At 40.4% G+C, this 14,066-nt stretch overlaps 1 protein-coding gene across 2 annotated transcripts in view; it reads right to left on the bottom strand.

Annotated features, from left to right (window-relative positions):
- Positions 1–2,344: 2,344 nt before the first annotated feature.
- The window catches only part of PCED1B (PC-esterase domain containing 1B), a 193,269-nt gene continuing 181,547 nt past the window's right edge, over positions 2,345–14,066 (bottom strand). The window contains exons 6-7 of one of the 2 annotated variants that reach the window (XR_005657182.1): positions 13,885–14,056; positions 2,345–2,359 (exon numbers count right to left, since the gene is read on the bottom strand). The gene's annotated coding sequence lies outside the window, so the exon portion shown is untranslated. Of the gene's footprint in view, positions 2,360–3,716; positions 3,732–13,884; positions 14,057–14,066 lie in introns of those variants that run through there. The other variant, XR_005657183.1, reaches the window with a different exon arrangement.

The following is a 14,066-nucleotide window of genomic DNA, read 5'->3' on the forward strand; positions in this document are numbered from 1 at the left end:
CAGATGGTGAGAAGCTGAATGAATTGCACGAGGTCTTCCAGCTGTTATACGGTAGAACCCATACTAGAGCCCATATAATCCCACAGCTGGTCCAAATAGCCGCCATGCTGAAGTCACCATTCATCATGGTTGTGTGTGTATGAAAAAGTGGATTTCTTGTTCCATACTTTTCTCCCCAAGTCTTGCTCTTACAGACACAATACATCTTTTTTTTTCGGACATTTGCTGGAGTTTATTCAATCAGTATGTACTATACTAGACCCCATGCTGGATACTGGGGATAACTGGTCAAGAAGTCATCATTTTGGTCTTTGGGAAACTTCTGGTCTAGAGGGGAAGACAGACACATAAACAGGTAAGTACATCATGTAATGAATGTTAAGATTGGGGTAAAATGACTTCTGTGGGAGCACTCGAGAGAGGTGCCTTTGTGGTCCAGTCAGAGGAGGCCTCCAGAAAGAAGTGATGTCTAAGGTGAGACCTCAGGAAGAACAGTAGTTAGGAGAGTCAAGGAGGAAAAAGCATCAGGAGGTAGCCAGAGATGTAGGCCAGTTGCAGAATATTTCAAGAAATGTTAGTTTCCAATAGTGTGGCAAGTTCTGAACCTGTATCTAGAGGACCATGGGGATAGATGGCTTGTCTTAACATGGAAAGTGATGAGTGGATGTTCCTATAGTGACAGACAGGAAGGCTGTCATGGAGGATCCAGGCAGACAGTAGCCTCCGGCCCAAGAAAGAACTCTCAGATTTAGGCTTGTGATAAGTTCGACATTCTACAACTCTGGAAATAGATTTCTCACCCTTCCCCTACTCTCCCAGGGCCATTTTGATTATATTTGGAGGTTCACCTGACAAGAAGTCCTGGAGAAGTGATTCCAAGTGTGGAGAGAAAAGGGGAGGGATCAAGGATGACCCTTTAGGTCTTTGCTTGAAAACTTGGTCACTGCTATTTCCTGAGTTGGGGGAAGACTGGGGGAAAAACAAGTTTTGGGGGAGTATTTAGCAAATATTTTCTTTTGGACACGTTACGCTTGAGATACTTCTTAAAATTTTGGTCTAGCTCTAGGGAGAAGCCAAATCTTGAGTTATAAATTTAGGAATCATTACTTGCGGATCGTTTTTTAACTTTGTAGAGGGACAGTGTGATGTCATTTGGTGAGAGACTGAAGAGTAAAGTGAACCCCAATGTGGCATCTGGGAATAAAATTTCCTTTCTGTTCTTTACCACACTTCCTTATAATGTGCACACATCTAGCCTCCAGGCCCAAGTTTCTCCCCTTTTCTCCTGCTTCTTTAGCTCCTCTCCTCCTCCATCCTCTTCCCCTGGGAGAGTAGGGGAAGAGTGAGAAATCTATTTCCATTTGGGGAGAGAAAATTTCCCTGAAAAAGAGAGAAGGTGGACAGTTAAGGAGGATGGTGGTGGGACTGGTTATTGGAAAACTCTTCTCAACTGTTAAAAGAGGTAAAAAGACAGTACAGAACCAAACAGTGCTAGCATATGTACTTATACATTTTGTATATGGCTATTCATGTACATGAATTGTCTTCGGAATTTTCTTGAAAGCAGGAAATTCCTCTTTGTGTTTCAAGGAAATTTTACTCTAGTGTACACCAGATACTTTAACAAAATATATTTGTTGGATAAATTTCTTCTTCACCAAAAAGGACTAAATTACTTATCTATATGTTTATTTCAATACTTAACAATTCAACAGTAGTAAGGTAAATGTTTACTGGGCTAGTGTTTGTGTGTGTGTTTCGAACTTAAGGAGTCATAATCACACTCCTACATCAAGTAAGCAATGATATTTGGGAGTAGAGATTAAACTCCCTTTTCATTTTTTAAGTGTTGGCACCCATTGCTGGTGAGTGCTTGTTTTTCAACCAAGGATAAGATGCTGGAACGAGGCTCTGGCAATCCCCGGTGACTGAACTGAAGAGCAAATATGTGCCTTCCCCCTCAGATATTTTGGCAATTAATTCACTTATATCCAACTTCTAGCAGATGTAGCACTTGAGGGAAATAATAACTCTTCCTTTATGCTTAGATTCTTCCTCTTCTTATAATTAAACCATAAGGAAAATAAAAGAGGAAATGAAATATGCATCATTGCCCTAAGAAAAAAACAGAAATGCAAACAAAATAGTATGGTCTGCTGATTGACAGTCGCTCTGGGAGTCTGCACCTTGGCCGGCTTCCAGCTTATTGGTCCGCTCACTTCCTCATTGCCTCCTCCCTCCTCTTTCAGTCTCTGTGCTTTGGCCATATTTGAGTCCCTCCATTCTTTCCCATCTTCGTCCTGAGGGCTTTTCTATTTCTCTCGTACAACTAGTATTTTCACATTTCTTCAGGACGGTACTGCAAAATAAGATCACGTTTAAAAAAGAAATTCTATATGCTGCTAGCAAAATCACAGATCGACAGGTTGACGACGGCCTAGGCAAATTGATTACTGAAAATTTAGACACGGACAATACAGGAGCCTTTCTTTCAGGAGAAGTACATGCATGTTTTTAATCTTTGGGATTCTTTAGAGACCAAAAGACATAGGTTAGGTTGATATAGGATAGGTTTTACTCACAAATGGGGACCAAGTGCTGCCCCACTGAATGATTGATCTAATGAGCTCTAGAAAAGTCATATTCCCTAAAATATGTCTCCCACTTTCTCTGCCTCAGTGACTAAGATTTCAACTGAGAACAATATTAGTAATGCCTTATGCATTATTGGTGTTATGGATCCTACGGTTGTAAATATGTCATTGAGCTACACATTTGTCTGGCTCACTGCTGCTTATGAAGTGCCCTCCTATGTGCCATGAGCCGAGCTAAAATGATGTGCACTGTCTTCCCTGGTTCCCTTCCACCCTGTGAAGGGAGCATCATTATACTCATTTAACAGATGAGGCAACTGAGGCTCAGATGGAGCTTGTCCAAGTTGGGCCTCTTACACATGGCAGAGCTAGGAGTTCCGACTCCACATGTGGACCTTGCTTTGCATCCTAAGTCAGGGGCTGACTAGCCATTTGTTGATGACTCCTGCTAAAACACAGGTGTGTGATTGCCAAGAGAGCCCTGGCTTGTTCACCAGACTACTTTATTAGAGAACCAGATCCTGAGAAGATGAGATGGGCTGAGTGGGGAGTAGAGGATGACTCTGGCAGGCAGTCAGGGAGAGAGGAGGAAGGGGGCAGTCCCCACTGGGAAGCCCAAATTCATGCCCTGGGTGATCATGAAGTACCCAGCGCCTCCCAGCATGGAGATGAGAAGTGGGGAGGAAAGAACAATGGTGCATTTTTGCCAGAAGCTGGCCCAGATTTTCAAACCAGGTGACAGACACTGTTCAGGTTTCCTCACTATATCGTGGCGAACCACATTCCTTGTACCTTTTATGGCTTTTAGTCCTCAGTCTGGTTAGAACACGTGGGGTTGTCATGGCGACCTCAGGGCCTCCTCTGAGCTTGCTGGGGAGAACTCTCTGCAAGTGCGTGGTGTGTGTGAAGGTGGGGAAGGGGGCAACCATGAGGGGCAACACATCAGCTAAGGCCCCCAGCAGAGGAACCAGTTATTGTCTCAAGACTGCCCTGATCTTAATAGACTCACACTTGCATCTCTTAGAGATGCCCAAATGTGGAAGTGGCTCAGAATCCACTCTTTCCATCCTTCTCTCTCCTTCAGGTCTCCAGTGCCGTGATCTCTGATGCTCTCCCCTGTGAATCTGCTAGTGGGACCTTTGGATTAAAGAACAGAGAACAGCTTTGTCCTGCCCCAAAATGTATTTGCTCCCTTCCTTCCTTCCTTCCTTCCTTCCTTCCTTCCTTCCTTCCTTCCTTCCTCTTTCCCTTCTTCCTTTCCTCCCTCTCTCCTTTTATTTTATTCATTATAAGATCTTCTGTGTAAACACTTTTCAAGAATCCTTGCAAAGGAAGATTTTTTTACACTGATCACCACTTTAATATACTCTGATATGTAATAGAATTTAAATCGCAAAAAAGAGATTCTCCATAATTTCTTTATTGCTAAAAGTTTCTCGTTGTTGTGAACTTCATGGTGTCTGTTGTCATACATGCTAGGGCATGACTTTATTACCTGAGTCACATGTAGATTCATCTGTGTGACCAAAGCCTTATCTGCACTAACTGCATGAATGCTATGACCTGCCCTGAGGTTAATGGAGTTGCCATCCTTTCATAGGAATAAACTCTCTCTAGTCCCTTTCATAGGAATAAACTCCTTTCATGGTCAATTACAAGTCGCACCTTAAATGGTCAATTACAAGTCGCACCTTACTTAACATAAGGAATAAACTCTCTCTAGTCCCTTATGTTAAGTAAGGTGCGACTTGTAATTGACCATTTTCCCCATTTATACATTTAAATTGTTTTGCTGTGCTAAGAATTCTCTGAGGTCCAAAAAGGTAAAGGTGTTGCCTAAAGGATTTTCCACAGCGATCACATTTAAGTGTTTTTCTCTTGGTTTCTATTTTTTGATATTGAGTAAAAACTGAGGCCTTATATGAACTTTCCTACACTCATGACACATATACTTACGTATTCTCATATGCATTTTATGGTGGGATTTTTCCAGCATGATTTTCTATACTTACTGCATATATGAGGTTTCTTTACTCTTCCAGATTTTGATGTTTTCTAGTAGTTGGAGTTTCATATTTAAAAGTCTTATAGATGTATACCCATGTTCATAGCAACATTGTTGACAATAGCCAAAATGTAGAAATAACCAAAATGTCCATTGACGGATGAGTGGATAAGCAACATGTTACCCGAAGAACACATTGTACACCAGCCTCCCCATCCTATTTTTCATCTCTAGCCATGCCTGGCTACATTTTCTCATAAATCTCATCAGCCAGAATGTGCACCAGATAGTAGTGCTAAATGATTCAGATACAATAAGGTCAGCATTATAAAAAGCATCTAACTTTTGTGTCCGGCTTATTTCACTGAGCATAACGTCTTCAAGGTTCATTCATGGTGTAGCACGTGCTAGAACTTCCTTCCTTTTTCAGATTGATAGAGATGGAAAGGAGAATGGTGGTTGCCAGGGGCTGGAGGGAGGGAGGATGGGAAGTTATCGTTTAATGGATAGTTTCAGTTTAGAAAGATGAAATAGTGATAGAGATGGATGGTGGTGATGGTTGCACAACAATATGAATGTACTTAATGCCACTGAACTGCACACTTCAAAATGGTTAAAATGGTAAATTTTATTATGTGTATTTTACCATAATTTTTGAAAAACGGTAAAAAAAAAAAAAAAAACGTTTTAAAGAGTCCTTCCAGAATGCTTGCTTTCTATCCAATTTCTTGTCTTATGTACTCGTTCTCTGGTGGAATTTTCCTCTCTTGATCTCCATTTTGCTGAAAACAATGCTGGGGGAGGGGCTTTTCCTTCGCTTTCACTTCCACTGTTTTTCCAAGTGGCTCCTATCTTCAAGGGACCCCCTGAAGGTCTTGTACACATCTGTGCTGCATGGACATATTCTGGAACAGGCGGCTCCTTCTTGGTCTGTCCTCTGAAACAGCAGACAGAAAATGCTAATGATGTTGAGGCTCAGCTGGTCAGTATCAGGAATCTCTCTCTTCTGAGCTCTGTGGGAAAGCAGGACCCCGGGTTCTTGCGATTCAGAAATCACAGCCTCTTTGAATGTTGGAAACACCAATGAGACTCTGGTCTTGCAATTCTCTGGCATCTCATCTCTGCAGAGGTCCTTCTGGGCAGGATTGAGACACAACCTCTCTTCTCACATCCTCAAACTTTAAGGAATCCCCAGACAATTCATATTGACTGCAGTGACCAGTTCCCGGGAGAGGAGCTAGCTGTGGCCTGGCTGAGAGCATAGCTGCCATGACCATGAATTCAGACTTTCCCAGCAGCCTGGGAGGATAAGGTGCAGCAACTCACCTGAGTCCTGAAATAACGTGTTGGTGCTGAGGCTGGAGTGAGCCTGGGTACCCTGGAAAGCTCTTTTCCAGGACATTTACATTTTAAGGAGGAATCAAGTTCTAACCGGGGCATTTCAGGCTAGAACCAGCAGGTGGAATTGTATTTCCTCTGGTAGCAGTGCTGCTGAAATAACCTATTCCACCTGCGTGTGTGCCCCAGCTCTGAGTCACAGGTTCAGAGCCAGAACTAGTCACAAGTTTGAGCCCCTGGCTTGTCACTAACTAATGGTGAGGCCTTGGTGATGTCATTTAATCTCATGTGTTTTCTGGGGCTTGACCATATCTGCCTGCCTCTTGGGATTGCTAGGAAGATAACATGAGCTATTTTAGAAAAAGAGAGGAAATCCATAATGCTAAATTTTGCAGGGTGTGTGTGCAAGTTGGGTGCATTTTATAATGCTGACCTTATTGTATCTGAATCATTTAGCACTACTATCTGGTGCACATTCTGGCTGATGAGATTTATGAGAAAATGTAGCCAGGCATGGCTAGAGATGAAAAATAGGATGGGGAGGCTGGTGTACAATGTGTTCTTCGGGTACACGGAATTAATTTTATAGAGGCATTTTGGTGACTTCTTATGACAACATTAAAACAACATAAAAGACTCTGAACAACTGTTCATCTCATCGCTGCCAAATGAATATACAGGAGCTGGGAGAGAGATTGGGGGAAACGGTCTCACGAAGGTCCAGTCAGGCTTGGCTGGTCTTCTCCCTGGATAAGATGAATAGCATCCTTGGTGGGCCACAGGCCTGGCTTTAAAACCCTGTGCATGCACAGGAGAAAGAACCAGATGAGAGGAGGTCAGTAATACTTTGTGTTGGTTTCCTGTAGCTCCTGTAACAAATTACAACAGTTTTTGTGGCTTAACACAACACAAATTTCTTCTCTTCCAATTCAGGAGATCAGGAGTCCTAAGTCAGTTTTCGCTGGTGTCAACAGGACTAGCTTCTTCCGTAGGCTGTAGGGGAGAATCCGTTTCCTTGCCAGTTTTTCTGGCAGCCTGTATTCCTTGGCTTCCTCCATCTTCAAAGTGCGTCACTCCAATCTCTGTTTCTGTCAAATCATAGGCTTCTCCTTTGATTCTGAGGAAGGCGCCTCCCACTTACAAGGACTGTCGTGATGACATTGGACCCATCCAGATAATCTAGGATAATCTCCCCATCTCAAGATCCTTAATTTAACCATACCTATAAAGTCCCTTTGCCATGTAAGGCAACATTCACAGATTCTGGGAATTAGGACTTGGACATTTGGAGATTCTGTTCCATTATTCAGCCTACCACATACATACCTTTCACTCACTAGCAGAAGAGCAACAGAAAGAGCTGACCGTGAATTAAGAACAGAATGGAATCTCTAAGACATTTTATACTAAGATGGTTTGAAATCAACTCACTGCATTTCAATTTCCCGACGACCAGCTTATCTAGCTTTTAAATTATATTACTATTCAAAAGATTGTCTCTTTTAACGATTTGAATGTCGTTTTTCTATTCTTCAGTGTTTGGTATTCTTTGTTAATTTCTCAATTGGTATATCAGCCTTAATTTTGAACCTCCAGTAATTAAAAATTCATATTACATTAAGTCAAATTATATTAAAACAGTAAAGGCTTAAGATAAAGACTAAAGTTTTAACTGGAAATTTTCAGAAAGAAACAGCAGATAAGATTATATTTAAATTAAATTTAAAATTTAAATTCAAAAGCCTTTGGGAAAAGAAAATTACTAGTGGTCCAAACTATCCTATAAGAAATTATAACATTTGAAATTTCTAACAAAAATCGATTAGGATAAAATAAACCAAGGCAGCAAAAAGGAAGTGAGGGTGCTCAAGCGATTGTATTACAATGATTTCTTATGACTACTGCCTTAAGTTTGATATTCATTGACTGTAAATACAAAATTGTTGTGAAAAGATTTTGTCGTAATGGTTTACAAAAATCCTCCAATGCTAAAGAGACTGGTAAAGTGAGAAATGAACTGGAAGGTACAGGAACAACCATATCACATGGTAAATTTGAATTGTTAAATTGTTAGAAAAGTTGGGTTGATAAAGTACTTGAGAAATTGGCAGAACAATTACAAATAATGCTAAAATGTTGGCAAAACCAAAAAGGCATGAAAGAAATCAATATAAACTGAAAAATTCTTGTGGGAAGAAAGCACTGACATTTTGGTGATGAAATGATTTCTGGATGGATTTTTAATGCAGTTTAAAAAAATTTAAAGATTTCTTTAAATGCTGCTATGAAGACAAATAAAACCTCGTTAATGAAAGCTGTAGAAATCCTCCCAAACTACTGAAACTGTTCCATTGGAGACAAATTACTAAAGGGTTATAAATAACTAAGAGAAACACTTTTTTTTTTTTGGTAAATGGGTAAATTTGGTGAATTGATGATTTTACAGATTGTTTTTGATCAACAGAACTTTCAGTGATCTGAGCTTCAGTACCCTGCCCTGCCTTCCTTGACGAGTGGGGTTTCTGGTGGGGATACCAGGCTGCTTAGTAAAACTCGCAGGGGGAGGCCAGGACTGCGCTGGTTGCTTTCCGCCCATCACTTGGGTCCTGTGAGTTGCCCGGGGGCTTTCCCACCGCAGGGAGCCGTCCTTTCCTACCAGCACCCTCTCCTTCCCTTGTACCCTGACCCTCTCTTACATTTCATTGCACTCGTGATTTTATATTTTCTGTCTTTCAGCCAGACCTTAAGGCTCTCAGAAATGGCAATGCCTCATCCAACTTTTTCTCTCCAGCCCCAAACCTGGTGCCTGGCACATTATAAGTGCTTAAAGAGTGACTATTGAATGAATAGACAAATATGGCAAAGACTTAAAAAAAAAAAAAAGGAATGTGTTATTTCTCCAAGAGTCAACTCTCAACATCTTCCACTGGGGTTCCAGGTCCCCCTCGATTGTGTCAAATATCGCCCCTGTTTCCCCTTCCACATCCTCTTCATTAAAGCACAGCAGCCTTTTCCTCATCTGTGCAACCCCAGGCCCAGCAGCAGTGGATCTCAATACAGGTTAGTCTAAGCAATTATTTATGACCTAAAGCCAGCCCCTAAAGATCAGAGGGAAATTCTATGTGTGTGGTATTTCCAATGTGACATTCTAAACTTTTTTTTAGTGTAAAGACCTTCAAAGGTGACTTCTTTCCAATCATCTTAGCTTATTATCTATCTTTTGGCTGAGAAGCAACCTATTTATTCATCAGCTTCTTCAGTGCCTACTTCGTGCAATGCTTCTAAGCAATAAGATACAGTTGTGAACAAAGTGGACAATATTTTGGTAATTTTTAAATTTCTAATTATTTTCTTTCTAAAAGTAATATTATTGAAATAATAATATTTTACTACGTTTTTTACTCCTATTGTCTTTGTAACATGAGTGGGATTTTCCAGACTATCTTTCATATTTATTGCTGAAATAAACACATAAAATTTTTAAAATCGCTCAGTTCATCCACAAATATTTGGCAATTTATTATTGCGTCACATGTTTTCTTATTTCTTTTTTCACAGAAACAAATTATTTATTAACCATAAAGATGTTGCTCTCTCTTCCCTTTTGCACTTTTTAATTTAATATTTGAAAACCCTGTATTAGTTCTTATAGTGATGAAGGGGCATGATTTTGTCATAATAGTCTTAAAAAGCTACTGATGTAAAACTTGAGTTGCATTTGGATGAATCAAGGTGATGATTTCAGGTTCCTATAAATATTTTCTGAACATTTTCCCAAAGGCCTTTTCCATAAATCCTTCCTCATGTTCCTATAAAAGGTTATGTATGGATCCATTATGGCACGTCACACACAGCTCTTTTATTATTTATGTGTCTCCCTTCTTCACTAGACTCAAGGTCTCACCCACATTTGTATCCCTATGCCTAGTGCATGAAACATGCTCAATCAATGTCACTACTGTGACAGGAGGAAGTCAAGGTGGCATTTTCATCTCTTTTTCTTAGTAATAATATCAACAGCTAATGTTTAGTGGCAACATTCTATGTGCCAGACATTCAGTTAGCCTCACTTCATGCATTATTTCATTTAATCCTCATTGCAACTTTCTCTGTAGTGTAATTCTTATTATCCCCCCTTTACCAGGAAGGAAACTATCGAAGAGTTAGAGAGGTTAATTAGCTTTCTCAAGGTTACACAGCAATTATGACTGAATGGGATACGAACCCACTTTTGACTAACCTGGAAGCTCATTTTTAACATTATGCTATACTACTAAGGCATGTTAGTTCACCATAACTTGAAACTGTTTTAAAAGGCTTCCTGTCTACTAGTATTCTTCACACAGTTGGTTCTCAACTTATGATGGTTCAACTTAGGATTTTTTGACTTCATGATGGAGGGCTTTCAGCTGTATACCCACGCAACCATTCTGTTTTTCATTTTTAGTACAGTATTCAATAAATACATGAGATATTTAACACATTTTAGGCTGTGTTATGGGTTGACTTGTGTGTCTGCTCCCCCCCCACCCCTGCCGGCAAATTCATATGTTGAAGTCCTAACCTTAGGACCTCAGATATGACCTTATTTGGAGACAGAGTTTCTACAGAGGTCATCAAGTTCAAATGAGGTCGGTAGGGTATGTCTTAATCCGATATGACTGGTGACTGACAAAAATGAGAAATTCAAACACAGACATACACACAAAAGGAAGACAATGTGAAGAGATTTAGAAAGACAGCCAGGTGCAAGCCAAGGAGAGAGGCCTGGAACAGATGCTCCTTCACAGCCCTCAGAAGGAATAAATGCTGCCTTGTTTTCAGACTGCTAGCCTCTAGAACTGAGAGGCAATATATTTTTTTTTGTTTGGTTAAGGCATCTAGTCTGTGATACTCAGTTACTGCAGCCCTAGCAAACAGGTGAGACAACTCTTTATCGCGAGGGGGCCGTCCTGTGCGTTGTTAGATGTTTAATAGCACACTTGACCTCCACATACTGCAGGCAGTAGTACCACTTTATCCTAGTTGTGACAACCTAAAATATCTCCAAACATTGCCAAATATCCCTGAGGGCCAGCCAGACTAGACTCTGTGGCCTCGTGGCAGATGTTGGTCTCAGACATTAGAGGCACCTCCAACACCAATTTCGCGGCACTCTGCAGGCCCTGGGGATTTCCCAAGCAGAGCAACAGACTTAACTTGGAACATTTAACTTCGTCTGAACAAGGATTGCTCAGAAATCATGCTATGTAATGGAAAAAAACTTCTAATCAACTGGAAAGCTAGATAAGATAGAAAATCCTTTAGTCATACTCAGGGAAAACTTGTGGGATTTCATTTTTTTTTAATTTGGATAGTGCTTCGTCAGAAGACACTGGAATTTGTTGATGTCTTGCTAGTCTTGTTATTCTACAGGAGCAATGAAAGAACGAAAGAATGAAAATGATGCTTCTCTGCTATATGAAGATACAAACAAGTCACTGCATCAGCATGAAAGCAATGGGAGAGGTATCAAAGGAGATAGTGGAGAAATATGCACATATTTTAATAAACTAGTACAAAGGTTTGGATTATGTTACTATTTATTTGCATATGAGAAGTTAGTTGTAATGAATAGAACAGGACAGAAACAAACAGCAGCAGGCATATTATTGATGTGATTAAATCCTTTTCATAGCCTTTAATTTCAGAGGAATTCAAAAAGGTCACATCTTCAGAGCTGCCATAATTATATTTTTCTCACAGCATGAACTCTTCTGAATGGCAATACAGGAAGCTACCTTCAGGTGATGAATTTTTCCAACAGGTCAAGGCATCACTTTGAACAACGGAAAATGCTTTCTCTTTTGCTAATAGTTTAAGCATGTTGACAAAGTCTAGATTATAAATCTGTAAGAGATTCTTTCAAGTAGGGCCATCTATAAATTTAATTAACTTCAAGATTTATCTGATAATACTGGTCCATAATCAATCAGGCATTGTTTGTTTTTTTTCTTGTTTTTTTCTTTTTCCCCTTCATATTTTAAATGTTTTTGCTGCTTTCTCTCCTCATGCACACATATGCATGCACTAATATTTCTCTATATCTATGTCTTTGTTTTATCATAAATTAGGACTGGAAGTAGCTAGAAAAATAAGCTTTCTAATCCCCTCCATCTCTTTGACTTGAGAGTTCCTGGATGTGGCCTTGGTGACCCCCAGCTTATCACCCCCATCACTTTTCCACTTGTAAGGATCACAGGAACAGGAAACAGAAAACGCAATTCAGTTTTAGCTTGTCTATATCCTGGCTGAGTTACTGAGCTCCTACTTCTTCACCTCTGAAATAGATGCACTGATGCCTGTCTGCCCACTTCGAAATAGTGTGAGAATCAGACAGGACGATACATATGAAAGTGGTTTGTAAGCTGTCAAGTGCATCAACATGGAAGACATGGAAGACATTACTTTCATTGTTATGTCCCAATGAATAAGGAGGTCAAGGCTCCATGAAAATTTAGAGTCGGGGGTGGGCGGGGATTACTGACTGAAGTTTCCTAGGAATCAATGGAGTTCTGGGAGGAAACAGGACACTTTAGAGGCAAGTCTCTTTGGGTCATCAGGATAGGATTTAGTATTTTGAAGTAGAAATTTACAACCATACACTTTCGAAAAAGTGCTTTTCAAAGCTTTGTAATTTAGGTACACACCGAGATTACCTGATTTTTGTTTCTCAGGGAGAAATGGCTTTACAGTGTGATACAAAAGAGGCCTAAATTCTCAGATGGGTGTTTTGTAGGCAACACACTTTCTTAAGAAGGTCTTGAAAAGTAATAGACATTTTCTAGGCAGAAAGGAGGGGAAAAGAGCTTTATAGAGAAACCAGACAACCAAACCAAAGACAAGGAAGAAAGCTACAGCAATGGAAGCGCCAGGCTGGGGGACTTGGTGGGGCTGGGAGAGGATGGGTGCTCATGCGGGAACAGCTGCGGGCCTGTCTTTCACGTCTCCCCAGGCCTCACTAATCCCACCCAGCGTTTCCAGGTGGGCCAGTTTGCCCTCTCCAACCTAGCTCCTGCTCTGGGGAGGAACGCAACTGCTGTTGGGCCCTCACTGTTTATCTAGCGTTCTCCCTGTGGGCTGCGCAAGGTTAAGTGCTCTATTTTTGCCCATTTTACGACAGAAGAAAGTGAAACTCAAGAGACATGGAAGGCAAGTTCTCTGTTCTCTAAAAGATATTTGCACACCCATGTTGATAGCAGTGTTATTCACAATAGCTGAAAGGTGGAGGGAGCCCAAGCGCCCATCAGCAAATGCATGGATGAACAAAATGTGGTCCATATGTACAATGGAATATTACTGAGGCATAGAAAAGGAAGGAAATTTTGACATTCGAGAACATGGATGAATCTTGAGGACATTATGCTAAGTAAAACAAATCAGTTGCCAGGGGTTGTGGGGAGGGGGAATGGGGAGTTTCCATTTAGTGGGAATAGAGTTTCAGTTTTGCAAGATAAAAAAGTTCTGGAGATTGGTTGTATAATAATGTGAATATACTTCACACTACCGAACTGTTCACTTAAAAGTGGTAAAGAATAAATTTTATGTTAGTTGCATTTTGCCACAATTAAAAATTAAAAACAAAAAGATGTAAATACACCAGTATAAAATCACATAGCGAGAGGTAAAATTATTTAAATGCCATTTCTGACTCAAAGTCTGCAAAGCTCTGCAGCTCTACAGAGAAGTGGAAGAAGAAAAAAACAAAAAAACAAAAAAATAACAATAAAAGGGGAGTGTAGTGACCCCACCCTCTTTTCTTCCTCTTTATCTTCAGCATGAAGTTCAGTACCTGGTGACTTTTAGAATAAAACTCCTTTCTAAGGGGCGGGATTATAAAATATTTCTTTTTCTTCTCTTTAGTGTTAGTCTTTATTTTCTTAAGTTTCTTTATTGACTACGAATTACCTTTATAAGTGGAGAAGGAAAGTGCTGATTCTCTACTAAAACAAAACATGGTACACAAGCCGTTGAGATGTTTGGGTTCTCATAGCTGAACGTTCTGCAAGGGTGAGTAGCTTCCTGTGCATCACCAGCCAACCCCAGGCAGGATCTGGCCTCATCACGTGGCTGCTCTGTTCTAGGAAGAA

The sequence above is a fragment of the Pteropus medius genome, unplaced genomic scaffold (assembly GCF_902729225.1).
Source record: "Pteropus medius unplaced genomic scaffold, Ma_sr-lr_union100, whole genome shotgun sequence".
Lineage (NCBI taxonomy): Eukaryota > Metazoa > Chordata > Mammalia > Chiroptera > Pteropodidae > Pteropus > Pteropus medius.